The 14,933-nt window shown below is 44.3% G+C and overlaps 1 protein-coding gene across 1 annotated transcript in view; it reads left to right on the top strand.

The window, feature by feature from the left end:
* The first annotated feature begins 7,083 nt into the window (after positions 1 to 7,083).
* ARHGEF37 (Rho guanine nucleotide exchange factor 37) overlaps positions 7,084 to 14,933 on the top strand; it is a 55,109-nt gene continuing 47,259 nt past the window's right edge. Inside the window, exon 1 of the mRNA XM_082652067.1 lies at positions 7,084 to 7,195. The gene's annotated coding sequence lies outside the window, so the exon portion shown is untranslated. The remainder of the gene's footprint in view (positions 7,196 to 14,933) is intronic.

Below are 14,933 nucleotides of genomic sequence, written 5' to 3' on the forward strand. Positions count from 1 at the left end.
CCCCAAACCTTTCCTTCTCTAGGAGCTTTTTCTTTTTCTTTTTTTGTTTTTTTATAAATTTATTTATTTATTTATTTTTGGCTGCGTTGGGTCTTTGTTGCTGCACACGGGTGTTCTCTAGTTGCAGTGAACGGGGGCTACTCTTCGTTGCCGTGTGCGTGCTCATTGCAGTGGCTTCTTTTGTTGTCGAGCACAGGCTCTAGGCATGCAGGCTTCAGTAGTTGTGGCCTGCAGGCTCAGCAGTTGTGGCTCGTGGGCTGTAGAGTGCAGGCTCAATAGTTGTAGCGCACGGACTTAGTTGCTCCGTGGCATGTGGGATCTTCCCAGACCAGGGCTTGAACCCATGTCCCCTGCATTGGCAGGCGGATTCTTAACCACTGTGCCACCAGGGAAGTCCCCTAGGATGATTTTTCTTTAATGAAGGCTACCAGCATCCATCTAGTTACCCAAAACATAAATCTCAGAGTCAGCATAGGCCCTCCATCCTCACATCCTGTAGATGTCCTCAAATTCTATAGATATTTCTTTAGCATTTTACTCTTACCCTCCTGCCCTCTACTTCACTACTACTGCAGCCTTAATCTGAAGCCTATAATCTCTCCCCTGTCTGAAAAGTACAATTTTCTAACTGGTCTCTCACCCTCCAGCCTTATTTCCTTCTGGGATCCATTTTCCATTCTCTGGACAGATGATCTTTCTAAAATTCTAATAATATCATGCTATCCCCATTCCTCAGTGACTCCCTCATCGCCTACAGGTAAAGTATAAATTCCTTAGCGTGGCATACATGCCTTGCATGATCTGGAGCCTGTCTGTCACTGCACACTCCAATGTATATCATTCAGTCCAGTTACAATGAAGTGATTGCAGTCTCTGAAAAACACAGGGTAGTTGCATATTGTTATGCCTTTGCATGTAGTCCTTTCTACCTGGCGTAACTTTCTATGCCTATCTGCTTGGTAAAAATTCTCTTTAAAGACTCAGTAGGACGGGTTACATTATCTTTGGCTCCCCAAGCTCCCTGTAGAATTGCTCTCTTCCTCCTACAGCAGATACTGTTGGCTGCCTACCCAAGAATATTCCCCCTTATTTTTCCTCTTTCCCAGTAAGACTCCAATTTTGTCAAGGCTACATGACTATATGCTTCAGAAGGGAGCTGGCCCAATGTTGAATGTTCATTCATCTAAGCCAGTCAGTGATTGGTTTAGGTATGGTTAGATATGGACATGCTATTCTAGTCAATGATATAGAAGAAGTCTGCTGGACAGCTTTTTGGAGGGTTTGATCTCTCGAACAGACACACAGGCAGAGATGGTCTTTTCTTCTGATAGACATTATAGCTTCTGGATGAGCTGGATTTCTGGCACTAGAACCAAAGGGGTACTGACTAATACAAGGAGTACAGTAGAAGCAAAGTAAGTTCCCCTAAACTTGGCTAACAAATCATGATGGTAATGGGTTAAAACCAATTACTAGAACTAAGGCACTTAATCAGTGATGGAGTTCCAGCAAAGTAGACTTAGAGGGACTCTCCTAAGCTTCATAGCCAAGGCTCCACATATTTCTACAGATTAAGAACAGAACTATTCCAGAGCTCAAGGCCGGATCTGTGTGGGGAGGTTGTGGTCTTGCCCACGGGATGAAAGAGCCAGAAAACCTGGAAGGGAGAGAGAACAGCTCTGTCCTTAGAAGGGTTATTATACATGCAAAGAGCCAGGAACCCACAGGGAAGCCTCTGGAAGCCAGGAAGGGAGAGAAACAAAAGAAGTATCAATACTAAGTGGTGTTTCTCAATACAAATTAGCAAACTGGCCCAGAGGTGGTATGACACACTGGAAGAAATTCAGGCTTTGGAGTCATACTGCTGAGGTTGCAGTCCCAGTTCTGCCACTTCTAGCAGCAAGGCCCCTGGCAAGTTTCTGAATCTCTCTAAATCTCAGGTTTCTCATTTGTAAAAAGAAGATGGTAATACTTTTCTTTTAGGGCTGACTAGCAGAGTATCTGGCTTACAATATGGGCTCAATAAAGCAGACACTCTTGATATAAAATTTTTTATATGTTGCTAATGAGGTTACTACACTAGCCTGTTATCTGATAAAAGTTTAATTCTGCTAAAGACCCAGCAACCAATAATTTCTTGACTTGTCTTTCTGACAATTTAAAATCTCAGAATGAATAAATGATTCAAGAAACATACATTTGGACTTAGTAGAATTTTAAAAAAATGGTGATGGGAATCTTTGGAGAAAGCAACCATATGAGAGAAAATATGGAGTAGTAGTAGTTGGTTATGCACTTATCACCTATGAGCCGTGTACTCTTGGACAGGTTACTTCATCTCTCTGAGCTTCAGTTTCCTCATCTGTAAAATGCAAATAATATCTATAATATAGGATGACTATCACTATTAGAAATAATCCATGAAAAATTTCTGGCATGTATTAGGTACTCAGTAAGTAGCACCTATTTTTAGTATTACTGTAGAAATTAGAGTGGTAAATTTCATAGAATTAAATTAAAAAATAGATATGATCCCAAGACTGAGACTCTAAAAGAGGTAGGCAGTCTTCTTAAAAATTTATCAGAAAAATAAATTGGATTTATTATGCTCATGGCACTGTCCCCACTGTGCTGCTAAGTACACTTCTGACACAGTTTACCCCTTTGCAACTTTTCTTTGCTCAACTCTGCAATTATAAGTGATTCCAATAAGAAATAAAAGGAGATGCTTGGGAAGAAAATATTGTTACTGTAAAGAAGTTCTCTGACTAGCTAAAATTTTAACAAGTTGAGTAATAAGTATGACAGCCACCTCTTCTGGTTTTGAGAGTTCAGCTCAGGTGCTGTATTAAGCATTTTACACAGATTATACTCTTTAATTCTTTCAGGGTTTTTTGGTGTTTTTTTGGTTTTTTTTTTTGGTTTTGTTTCAGTTTTTGCGGTACGCGGGCCTCTCACCGCTGTGGCCTCTCCCGTTGCGGAGCACAGGCTCCGGACGCGCAGGCCCAGCGGCCATGGCCCACGGGCCCAGCCGCTCCGCAGCACGCGGGATCCTCCCGGACCGGGGCACAAACCCGCGTCCCGTGCATCGGCAGGCGGACCCTCAATCACTGCGCCACCAGGGAAGCCCTAATTCTTTCAGTTTTGGCCTATAGATTATTAGAAGACTTTATAGTGGACATTTGTCATATTCCTGGCTGTCCAGCCTCCAAATTGCCTTTATAAGTTTGGGGAACAGGCCACGGTGTGAGGCAGGCCCCTACATCTCACTCATGGAAGCCAAAAGGCCCTGGTATCAGTCTTTCCTGATTGTTGACTGCTTGGGACCCAAGCATGACTGATTAGCCCATCCATCCAGGATTGTGATTCTGGAGATAGGGGTCAGGAGAAGCAGGCAGGGCTTCCATGGTGGCGCCAGTGGTTAAGAATCCGCCTGCCAATGCAGGGGACACAGGTTCGAGCCCTGGTCTGGGAAGATCCCACATGCCACGGAGCAACTAAGCCCATGTGCCACAACTACTGAGCCTGCGCTCCAGAGCCCACGAGCCACAACTACTGAGCCCACGTGCCATAACTACTGAAGCCTGGGCTCCTAGAGCCCGTGCTCTGCAACAAAAGTCACTGCAATGAGAAGCCCGTGCACCGCAACAAAGAGTAGCCCCCACTCACTGCCACTAGAGAAAGCCCGCACACAGCAACAAAGACCCAATGCAGCCAAAAATAAATAAAATAAATACATTAAAAAAAAGAGAGAGAAGCAGGCAATGTGTAAAATTTACTCTGGAAGTGGTGGTATTCAGTATCTGGTGGCAGTGATGGCAGCTGGGTCAGCTATGGCACCCAATCCCCAGGGCATTGCCAGTGTCCAGCAGCAGCATCCTTCCTATGGCGTGGTTTCCTCTTTGGGTCTGGCCACCCAGCCTACGTTGGTGCTTCCTGTATTCTTAGCCTGGTTTTCTAGTCTGCATTGATTCTTTGAGCTCCCTGATACTCTTTGAATAAATTCCTTTTCTGCTTCAGTTAACTAAAATCGGATTTTGTTGTGTACAACCAAAAGACTGGCTAGTACATAGTCTTTAGGTAATGCTCAACCCAAAAGAGTCTGATGTTGCTGCTTTTAGTACAGATCTCTGGATAAAGTCATGGTCAAATGTGCACCTGGTCTGGGAGTTCTGTCTAGGTTTCCTTTAAGCCCATGCACCTCAGGGACAATATCTGCTGCCCCACCCTAAATGAACTATTCTCTATCTTCCACAACTTCTTAATTCACACTCATTCACTTACCCAGTCAATAATCACTTATTGCACCTACAGGGCAATATGCCAGGCACTGAGAGGAGTCCAAAAGTGAATAAGCTGTAGCCTTGACAGTATACTTTGAAATTTTGAACGAGGTAAATATATTTCCTTAAAAGATAAATTAAGGACTTCCCTGGTGGTCCAGTTGTTAAGACTCTGCACTTCCAATGAAGAGGGCACGGGTTTGATCCCTGGCTGGGGAAGATCCCACATGCTGCGCGGTGAGGCCAAAATAATTTAAAAATTTAAAAACTTAAAAAATTGATCACTCTGTTGAGGGTAGAAGTGAAGGGGAACTCTTTTTATCTTTGAGTTAGTATCACTGGGGACAAGGTGATATCCATTTCTTTGTAAATGTTCTAGAAATCAATCCCAAAAGGCAATTGGATTCCTTTGTTAGAGGTTTCCAGTCAAAACAAACAAGTAGCTCTCCAGAGCTCTGAGAAAAGAATGCCTCTTTTGAAGCTGACAACTAGATTTCTGCTTATCAAAATATTTGTGACTAGGATGAAAGATGGGGAATTAGTTCCAGTGCATTAGAAATTTAACTCAAGATAACCCATAGTCCTAAAATAGAATCAAAGAAACATCAGTTTCAAATAAAAATATCATCTAGCTTTTCTCCTTTTCCTTAACTTATGAAATAAATTGTACTCCAGGGAAGCAGGGACTCCACTTCCTCTTGAACCCCTATATTATAGTAATTTGCCCGGGAGGTTTGACACTTCTATCTGAAAACACAGAATATTCAACACAAGCAAGGAAGAAGGGCACACACATATTAGAAATGGAAAGTAAATAGGTAAAGCAGATGATTCCAGACACCTGGGACAAGTGGTCTCTATCTCCCTCTCTCTCTCTCTCTCTCACTTACTCACACACACACACAAAAGGAGCATAAAGTAAGGTGCGGAGCACTCACAAGACCCGCACCCACAAACAGGAAGTCTGATCTAGAAGTGAGACTTGTTTTGGGGGTCAGGTCTTCATTACCTGGGTGACTTTGGACAAGTCACTTAACCACTCTAGGACTCAAATTCTCTTCAGAATTAGAAGGAAATTTAGAGATCACCTAAACTTTAACTTTTGCATGACTCTTCTTTGAAGCATCCCCAATAACCCTCTCTAGTTGAATGCTGACTTTTTTTTTTTAATTAATTAATTTATTTTTGGCTGTGTTGGGTTTTCATTGCCGTGCACTGGCTTTTCTCTAGTTGCGGCGAGCGGGGGCTACTCTTCATTGCAGTTCGCGGGCTTCTCATTGCGGTGGCTTCTCTTGTTGTGGAGCATGGGCTGTAGGCACGCAGGCTCAGTAGTTGTGGCGCACGGGCTTAGTTGCTCCACGGCATGTGGGATCTTCCCGGACCAGGGCTTGAACCCGTGTCCCCTGCATTGGCAGGTAGATTCTTAACCACTGAGCCATCAGGGAAGCCCTGAATGCTGACTTTTAGTGACAGGATGCTCACTCTCTCCAGGCAACTGATGTCATTTTTGAAATGCTCTGATTGTTAGATAAGTTCTTCCTTACATATTTGCAATTTGTCTCCCTATAGCTTTCCCCATGCTAGTGACCTCTAATTTCATGTATGTGAAGTCTGATCCATGAACAGCTCTTTAAGAAAGCTCTCAACTTCCTTTGCTTTTCTCCTCTACAGACTAAAACCACCCCCTCCTCTTCTACTGTTCTCATCCATCACATTCAAGATACAACACCATGCTGGTCTTCATATTTTTATGCATGTAGAGTAGTGCTTAAGCATCCTGAGGCCTCAGACAGTCTGAATTTGAGTACTGGTCCTGTCACTGAGTAGCTGTGTGACAGTGTGCAAGTTACTTTCATTTCTCTAGCCTCAGTTTTTCTCTCTAAAATGAGGATGATAATAGGTATACCTATCGTTAGAAAAGTTATGAATCTGATTGATGAGGAAATACAAATAAAATGTTTAGTACAGTACCTGGCACTGAGTAAGCAATATTACTAGTGCTATCACTAATAATAGTAATAACGTTCACATAATTAGAGTAAGAATGAATATTAGGATTGGAGGATTTAGAAAAGTTAATCTAGTCCATTTATCACTCCATAAACAAGATTTGGTTGCCCTGATATGAAACTTTCTATACTTTTCGTAATGATCACTTTCAAGTGTGTGTTCATTATCAGACACGCCCCAAGGGGGCAGGGACCTTGTCTGTTATGTTGACTGCTGAATACTTGGTGCCTAGAACAGAGTCCCACTCACTACTCTGAGTCATAGAAAAGGCAACTGGGGTGCAGGGAGACTGGCAGATTTATCTAAGATTGCGCACAGGGCTCCCAAGAGAGCTAGGATAGGAACCCAGAAATCCTGGGCAGCCGGCACTCAGAATTAAAATCAAGGTCCAGCCCTAAAGTTTGGTGATTCGGGAAGGAGCACAGATATTCAGGGATCCTGGGGTCAACATTCCCACCGGATGGCCTAACTGCCGGTCCCTGTTTTGGTGCTGAGTAGCCCGAGGGAGGAGTAGGTGCCTAAATGAGAAGTCGCGGGTAGGTGGGTCACCGGGCGCAGCATTGACACCCACTTGCAAGGCTTCGCGCTGGCTGCGGGCCAGCGCACGGCAGTTGCTGCAGTCGCCGGGCCACCCCGGCTGGGACTCACTGCAGGGAGCGTCCAGTGGAAAACAACCTGCCTCCAGTTGGACAATTAACAAAGGCGAGAGCCGGGGCCGCGCCCTCTCGGCACACGCACATACGCAGCGTGGGCAGAGCCGCGCCCGCCCGCGTCCTCCCTAGGAACAGCGCGCGCAGGTCACAGCGCGGCGTGGGGCCGGGAGACCGGCGCCTTTCTTTCCCTGGCTGCGCAATCGCCGGGGCGGTGGAGCTCCTTCCGGCAGCTGGCACCCTGCGCGAGCGGTGAGTCTGCCCGGGTGATTGGGCCGGCAGGATAGGGCCAGGGAGGGTCGCGGGAAAACAGCTGCTGATCAGATCCGGAAAGGGAGGTTGGAGGAGCGCTGGAGCGACGACGCCGGTCCGGGTTGCTCGGTAGCTAGCTTTGTGTCTTGAGTCTACTGGGAATGCAAGCAACCTGATCCAGCTGATGCAAGCGGGTCAGTTTACAGGTGGAAAACTGAGGCCCGGAGAGGTAAGCTGGCCTGTCATTGTTTATCCCTCTGCTTCAGTGTAGCATTGGGGGCGACTTTTTAATGACTCCATATACGTTAAAACAATGGAATAATACAAACAATGGTTAAAAAAAATTCTTGACAAGGAAAGTATAATTATAAATAGGGAGTCAAGGCCAGGGGAAAAGAGAAAGGAAATCTGTGGTCCATAGGTGAGGTGCCTGGGCCAACAGCCCTCAGAGAAGTAGTGCCAAGACTGGGACTGGAAGCCAGAACTTACGACCCCTGCCGCACTGCTCCCTGGACAGCGAGCGCCAGGAACTTAGAGAATTGGGAAGCTGACAGCCTGCCTAGGTGCTGGCTCTTAACCTTCTTGGGATCACTGACTCCTTAAAAGTCTGGGTCCCCTCCCCAGGGTTCATACATAATCTTGCACACAGTTTCCGATTTGACAGCAGGATGAAGCATTCCTGCTGTAAGGAATGACTGAAGGCTGGCACTCAGGCTGCGCTGTTTCGGAGCAGTTTATTTGCTCCTGTAAAGGGAGGCGGGTGAAGGAATGAGTTCCTGCTCTGAGTTCAGACAGCTTCCGACGCCCCTAGCTGCCTGATTTTGGACATACTTTTTAACCTCTCCAAGGCCCAGTTTTCTTTGTAAACTTGAGGTAAGATTGCTTCGTCTTTCATGTTGTTGTCGGACTACAGATGAACGTTGAGCCCAGTGCCCCGCTCGTAGTAGGTGCTCAATAAAAGGGCTGGCGCACACAAACCAGTGAGTCAAAGCCATGCCAGTTAAGAAAGAGTGATGACCTGCGGGAAGTTGGGCTGTATCCGAAATAAAAGAAAAAAAAAATAAAAAATTTAAAACATGCAAATATAAAGTCAGCCCTATTATGACTTATAAGCGGCTGCACATACCTTGGTGATAGTAACCTAAATAAGAGTGCACCTATTTAGAATAATGCCCAACACTCAATATTTGACCCTGGGTCAAATGCTGAAAGTAGAAACTACCAGACATTCTAACAAGGACAGATTATTGGGCCTCACATGCCCCTTTTGAATGGAGCCAGCATCTGTATAGTTGTAAATGAGAGGAAAGAGAAGGACATACATGGGAACCTGGGCGCCTCCCTAATCTTGCCCACAGATGGAGGCTCAGCTGAGTTTCTGCCAGGGTACAGGAGTTACTTGGCAGTTGGCTCATATCCCTCTTGGATCAGCAGCTTGCTGTGGTAAACAGTGCCTTGGTTGATTCTGTTCTAGAACAAATAAATGGCTTTTTATTTAACTGATTAGGGAGGGGGGGTGTTTTGGGTGCTGTAACTGAAGCAAAATGGCATTTGTTGAGCTTAATTGTCCAAAGCCTGTTGCTTATTGACAGGCTTAAGCTCTTTAAAATCGATGGATCCAAAATTATGAGGAGAGGGCCTGGGCAGGCCTACTTATCTATAAAAGGAACTGCCCTTACCAAATACTGTGTTGTCTCCTTTCCCTACCATTTTAGGCCTTGCCAATAGAGACAGGGAAATATGGCTTAGGGCAAATAGCTGTTATTTAATTTGGGTTAAGACACACACTACCTGTCTGGTGGTTACATTCCTCTCTGTGTATTTATAAGGGGCAGTTTTTCCTCAGAGAGAGAAAGAAAGAGAGAATGTGTATGTGTATGTCTGGAACGTCTTTTGCCCTCTGTCTTCGTAACCTCAAACAGTCATTTCTCAACCCAGAGAAGTCCTTTTTCTGCAAGCTTGGTGATTTTGGCACATTCCTTTCCTTGCTAGCTCTGTTGCCTAAATTTGTTTCACAGTAGCTCTCTTAGAAAGTTGTTTTTTTTTTTTGCAGTACGCGGGCCTCTCACCGTTGTGGCCTCTCCCATTGCGGAGCACAGGCTCCTGACGCGCAGGCTCAGCGGCCATGGCTCACGGGCTCAGCCGCTCCGTGGCATGTGGGATCTTCCCGGACCGGGGCACAAACCCGCGTCCCCTGCATCGGCAGGCGGACCCCCAACCACTGCGCCACCAGGGAAGCCCAGAAAGTTTTTTTTGATTTGATCTTTAGGTTCCAAACTCTTGGTGTTCCATGGGACAACACAGAGCACACACAGTCATTCTCTTAGACAAAGGCTCTTACTTATTTGAAGGCAGTCCGTGTACCCCTTCCGTGCGTTTGCCTCTGCAGACTCACTGTCTTCATTCCTTCAACTATTCCTTAGGAGGACAATAGTAAGAGCAGACTTTCTTAAGAAATCTACAGATCGCTTGTGTCAGAATCACCTAGGGGCTTGTCAAAATGCCCCATCTGTGACCTACTGAATCAGAATCTTCCAAGAGTGGGGGCAAGAATTTGCATGCCTGATAAGTGCTCCTGGTGGTTCTTGTGCACCTCTGGTTGCCTACGTGTGTGTTGGGGGGTAGGAGACTATTAATTATTTATACATTTCTGTATTGTTTGTCTAGTTATGTAATCAGTGAGAGCCTCTTTTGTAATTTTTTTTTTTGGCTGTGCCACATGACATGTAGAATCTTATTTCCTCAACCGGGGATTGAACCCACGCCCCTTGCAGTGGAAGGGCAGAGGGAAGTCCTCCTTTGTAATTTAAGCAAACAAACATAAAACCCATGATGTCCAAAGAGAATATATTGGTGGCAAATAAGCACTTGAAAAGATGTTCAAGATCATTAATCATTGGGGAAATGCACATTAAAACCACAAGCAGATAAAACTTCATACAAAGACTGGCTACATCAAGTGTCCATCAAGTGTACACTTCAAGTGTTGACCAGGTTGCCGGAACTCATACACTGTTGGTGGGAAAGTAAAATGGTACAACCACTTTTTAAAAGTATGACATTTTCTTTTAAAAGTATATACCTATCTGTGATCTAAACATTGCATTCCTAAAAAAAAAAAAAGAAATGAAAAATAAGCATTGCATTCCTAGGTCCAGCTTTATTGTAATTGAGAAACAGGAAGCAACCAATTTTTTATCCAGTGCATAGATAAACTGTGGTATATTTATATAATATAATACTACACAGCAATAAAAAGTAATGAACTATTGATACATGCTACAACATGGATGAATGACAAAATAATTTTGTTGAAAGGAAGAAGCCAGACAAAAAAGTGTACATACTATATAATTACAGTTATATAAAATTCAAGGGGAGTTTCTGTCTCTTAGCTGACCTCAAACTTTGTTGTGGCTTCCAAGAGTTGTGTGTCTAACTCCACTTGTAACAGTGTCATTGGCAATTTGATCACTATTCTGCCAGTGTTCATCTGTGCCATTCATTCATTAATTCAATTAATTGAGCACCTACTATGTGCTAGATCTAGAGTAGACACTAGGTGATACGTTGATGAATGTAAGAAACATGGTCTTTGCCCTTGTGGAGCTTCTGCTCTATTGAATGAACCAGTAAAACAAATTGAATAGGAAACATAATTATTGGGGGAAAGGAGTGGTTCTTTGGAAGGGGGATGACTTTCAGGGAAGACTTGTCTGGGTTTCGACAGAGGAATAAAGCAGTCAATTTTATGTTTTTGAATGACCACTCTGGTGCTGTGTATGCATCCAGTCAGGAGGCTGTTGTGCTGATTCAGGAGAAAAATGGTGGAAAAGAAAAAAAAAAAAAGGTGGAGATTTAGGTTCAGGTGGTCTTAGAGATGGGAAGCACCGAAAGAACTAATGGCTATCCTTAATGAAACAGGGCAGATCCCAGAGGTTGACACTGACCAACACTCTTTGAATTTGGTATTTTATCAGTTTTTAGTCCATATTATTGTCCTATTGCTTCCCCATCGCCACATCTTATTCCATTACCTCATCTTATTCCTTATTCGTAAGGATGTCACGAGAGACCAGCAGTACCTTCCTAGTGCAGTTACACTAGCCTGTGGTATTCCTTTGATCTACTGATCTAGTCAGCTTTCATTAAGGGAATGAGGATAGTCTGGCATGACCTGTTTGTCTTTTTTCTGTTAACCTATGCTGGCTCTCAGTGATGTCTGTTTCATAGACAGATGGTCTTTCCAAGGGCTGATAGACCATCTGTTTTAATCAAGTGGCAGAAACCCAACTCAGAGTGGTTTAGGCCAAAGTGGGGTGGGGAATGAAAATGTGTTAGCTCACATTAAAAAAAAAAAATCCGAAGGGAATCAGTCTCCATCATGGTTGGATTAAATAATGCCATCAGGGCTTAGTCTCATGGTCTCTCCATCTCTCAGCTCCACTTCTTTGTTATTAGCTGCATTGTCAGTTAGGCTCTGCTGTGTAGTTCGTATTACTTATTATTATCATCATGATTAACTATTCTCACCATCTGCTTGAATATGATCAGCCAAGTGTCCTTAGACAACTTCATCCCTCTGATCCACGGTCATGCTACTCTTTCCAGTTTAACAGTAATAGTAACAAAAACAACAGCTACCATTATTGAAAGCTCACCACGTAGCAGACACTCTGCTATACACTTTACATGGATTATCATATGAAATCTTATAACAACCTTATAAGGAAGGTTATATAATTATCCCAGGAAAGCCAGCTGATTGATCGCAGAATCAGAATTTGAAATCAAGTTTTCTGCCTCCAGGGTCTAGGCTCCTAACCTTCATAGTGACCCCTGCAGTCACTCTTTAGGGCTAAGAAGAGGAAAGCAAAGCCATCAAATGGAGTGCCTATTTTTTACTTTTTCTGAACATGAATGTTAAAATTTAGTTGGCAGTCATAGTAGGGGCAGAGCTGTGGAGGTTATTCTTACAATTTTGTTAATCCCAGACGCTTCTGTGTTTTAGAGTTCTGGAAGCTCTTTGTACAGGACCCACCACTCTGACTCTTGTATGTATCTTTATTTATTTATTTATTTATTTTGCCATACGCGGGCCTCTCACTTCCATGGCCTCTTCCCTTGCGGAGCACAGGCTCCCAGCCGCTCCGCGGCACGTGGGATCTTCCCGGACCGGGGCATGAACCCGTATCCCCTGCATCGGCAGGCGGACTCTCAACCACTGCGCCACCAGGGAAGCCCCTCTTGTATGTATCTTTATAAACGAGGCTCGTTAGCCAGGATCCCTGTGTGGCCATTCTCATTTCCATAGGTATTTCCTCCCTTTATTCTTCAACAGGGTCTTTTGTTAGCATGATGTTTAACTTCATCTTCAACAGTCTTCCCATGAACCCTAATCCCTAGAGGTTTTGCTTCCTTTTATTCCCCTTAAATGTTTAAATTGACCTCTCTCTGTAACCTGGGGTGGGAGCCTGATGGATGTTCATCTTTTCTTGCCATGACATTTTGCCTTCTGAAAGAACTTTTAAGATGATGGTTTCACTTTCCTCTGGGATCTGCTTACTTCCATTCATTTCTTTCTTTCTTTCTTTCTTTTCTTTCGTTGTGTTGGGTCTTAGTTGCGGCAGGCGGGCTCCTTTGTTGTGGCTCAAGTGCTCCTTAGTTTCAGCACTCAGCCTCTTTAGTTGTGGCATGCAAACTCTTAGTTGCAGCATGCATGTGGGATCTAGTTCCCTGACCAGGGATGGAACCTGGACCCCCTGCACTGGGAGCACAGTCTTAACCACTGAGCCACCAGGGAAGTCCCTGTCTCCATTCACTTCTTTTTTTTAAAGAGTAACCACCTCTTTTTTTTTGTTTGTTTTTTGTTTTTTGTTTTTTGCAGTACGCGGGCCTCTCACTGTTGTGGCCTCTCCCGTTGTGGAGCACAGGCTCCGGACGCGCAGGCTCAGCAGCCATGGCTCACGGGCCCAACCGCTCCGCAGCATGTGGGATCTTCCCAGACAGGGGCACAAACCCGTGTCCCCTGCATCAGCAGGTGGACTCTCAACCACTGCGCCACCAGGGAAGCCCTAACCACCTCTTTTTTTTAATATAAATTTATTTATTTATTTTTGGCATTTGGTCCTCATTGCTGCATGCGAGCTTTCTATAGTTGCGGTGAGCAGGGGCTACTCTTTGTTGCTGTGCATGGGCTTCTCATTGCGGTGGCTTCTTTTGGTGTGGAGCACGTGCTCTAGGCATGCGGGCTTCAGTAGTTGTGGCATGCAGCCTCAGTAGTTGTGGCCTATGGGCTCTAGAGCACAGGCTTAGCAGTTGCACATGGGCTCAGTTGCTCCACGGCATGTGGGATCTTCCTGGACTAGGGATCGAACCCGTGTCCCTGCATTGGCAGGCGGATTCTCAACCACTGCACCACCAGGGAAGCCCTCCATTCACTTCTGATTGGTCAGAATTAGGTTCACAGTATCATTTTCCTTGTTACTTCTGTCTTAAAAGGGGTGAAATCATCAGGATGTCCATAACATTTACTTAGTCCCTCTGCAAAACTTGGAGCAAATAACCAGATATTTTAAATGCCCTATCCTTACTGGGTATATACTCAGAGAAAACCATAATTCAAAAAGACACATGCACCCCAATGTTCATTGCAGCACTATGTTTTCAAAAATTTATTTTATTTTTGGCTGCATTGGGTCTTCGTTGCTGCGTGCAGGCTTTCTCTAGTTGTGGTGAGCGGGGGCTACTGTTCGTTGCGGTGCATGGGCTTCTCATTGCGGTGGCTTCTCTTGTTGCAGAGCACGGGCTCTAAGTATAGAGGCTCAGTAGTTGTGGCTTGCAGGCTCTAGAACACAGGCTCAGTAGTTGTGGTGCACGGGCTTAGTTGCTCTGCAGCATGTGACATCTTCCTGGACAGGGCTTGAACCAGTCTCCCCTACATTGGCAGGCGGATTCTTAACCACTGCACCACCAGGGAGACCCTCATTGCAGCTCTATTTATAATAGCCAGGTCATGGAAGCAACCTAAATGCACATCGACAGATGAATGGATAAAGAAGATGTGGTGCATATATACAATGGAATATTACTCAGCCATAAAAAAGGAACGAAATTGGGTCATTTGTAGAGACATGGACATGGATGGACCTAGAGACTGTCATACAGAGTGAAGTAAGTCAGAAAGAGAAAAACAAATATCATATATTAGTGCATATACATGGAATCTAGAAAAATGGTATAGATGAACCGGTTTGTAAGGCAGAAATAAAGACACAGATGTAGAGAACAAACATATGGACAGCAAGGGGGAAAGTGGTGGGATGAATTGGGAGATTGGGATTGACATATATACACTAATATATATAAAGTAGATAACTAATAAGAACCTGCTGTATAAAAAAAATAAAATCACAAAAATGAAAGAACCCTAGAGCCCTAGAACCCTAAATAAAACAAAACAACAAGAAACAAAAATTAAATGCCCTATCTTTATTGTAGAGCCCTTTTTTTCCCGCCTTTAACTTTGTATCCTCACAGTCCAGAAAAATGCTTGGCATGAAATAGCTACTCCAAATATTTGTTGAATAAATGTGTGAATGCCCAAATTATTCTGTGCGAGTGTGGACAGAGGAGGAGAGAGGAGAAGAGAATTAACTGTTTTATCCTATCCTATCCTAGAGTCAGAAGAAGTCACTGCATAACATTCAAGAAACATTTTTTGTTTTTAGTACCCGCT

This window comes from Grampus griseus, assembly GCF_964374135.1.
Source record: "Grampus griseus genome assembly, chromosome: 3".
Taxonomy (NCBI): domain Eukaryota; kingdom Metazoa; phylum Chordata; class Mammalia; order Artiodactyla; family Delphinidae; genus Grampus; species Grampus griseus.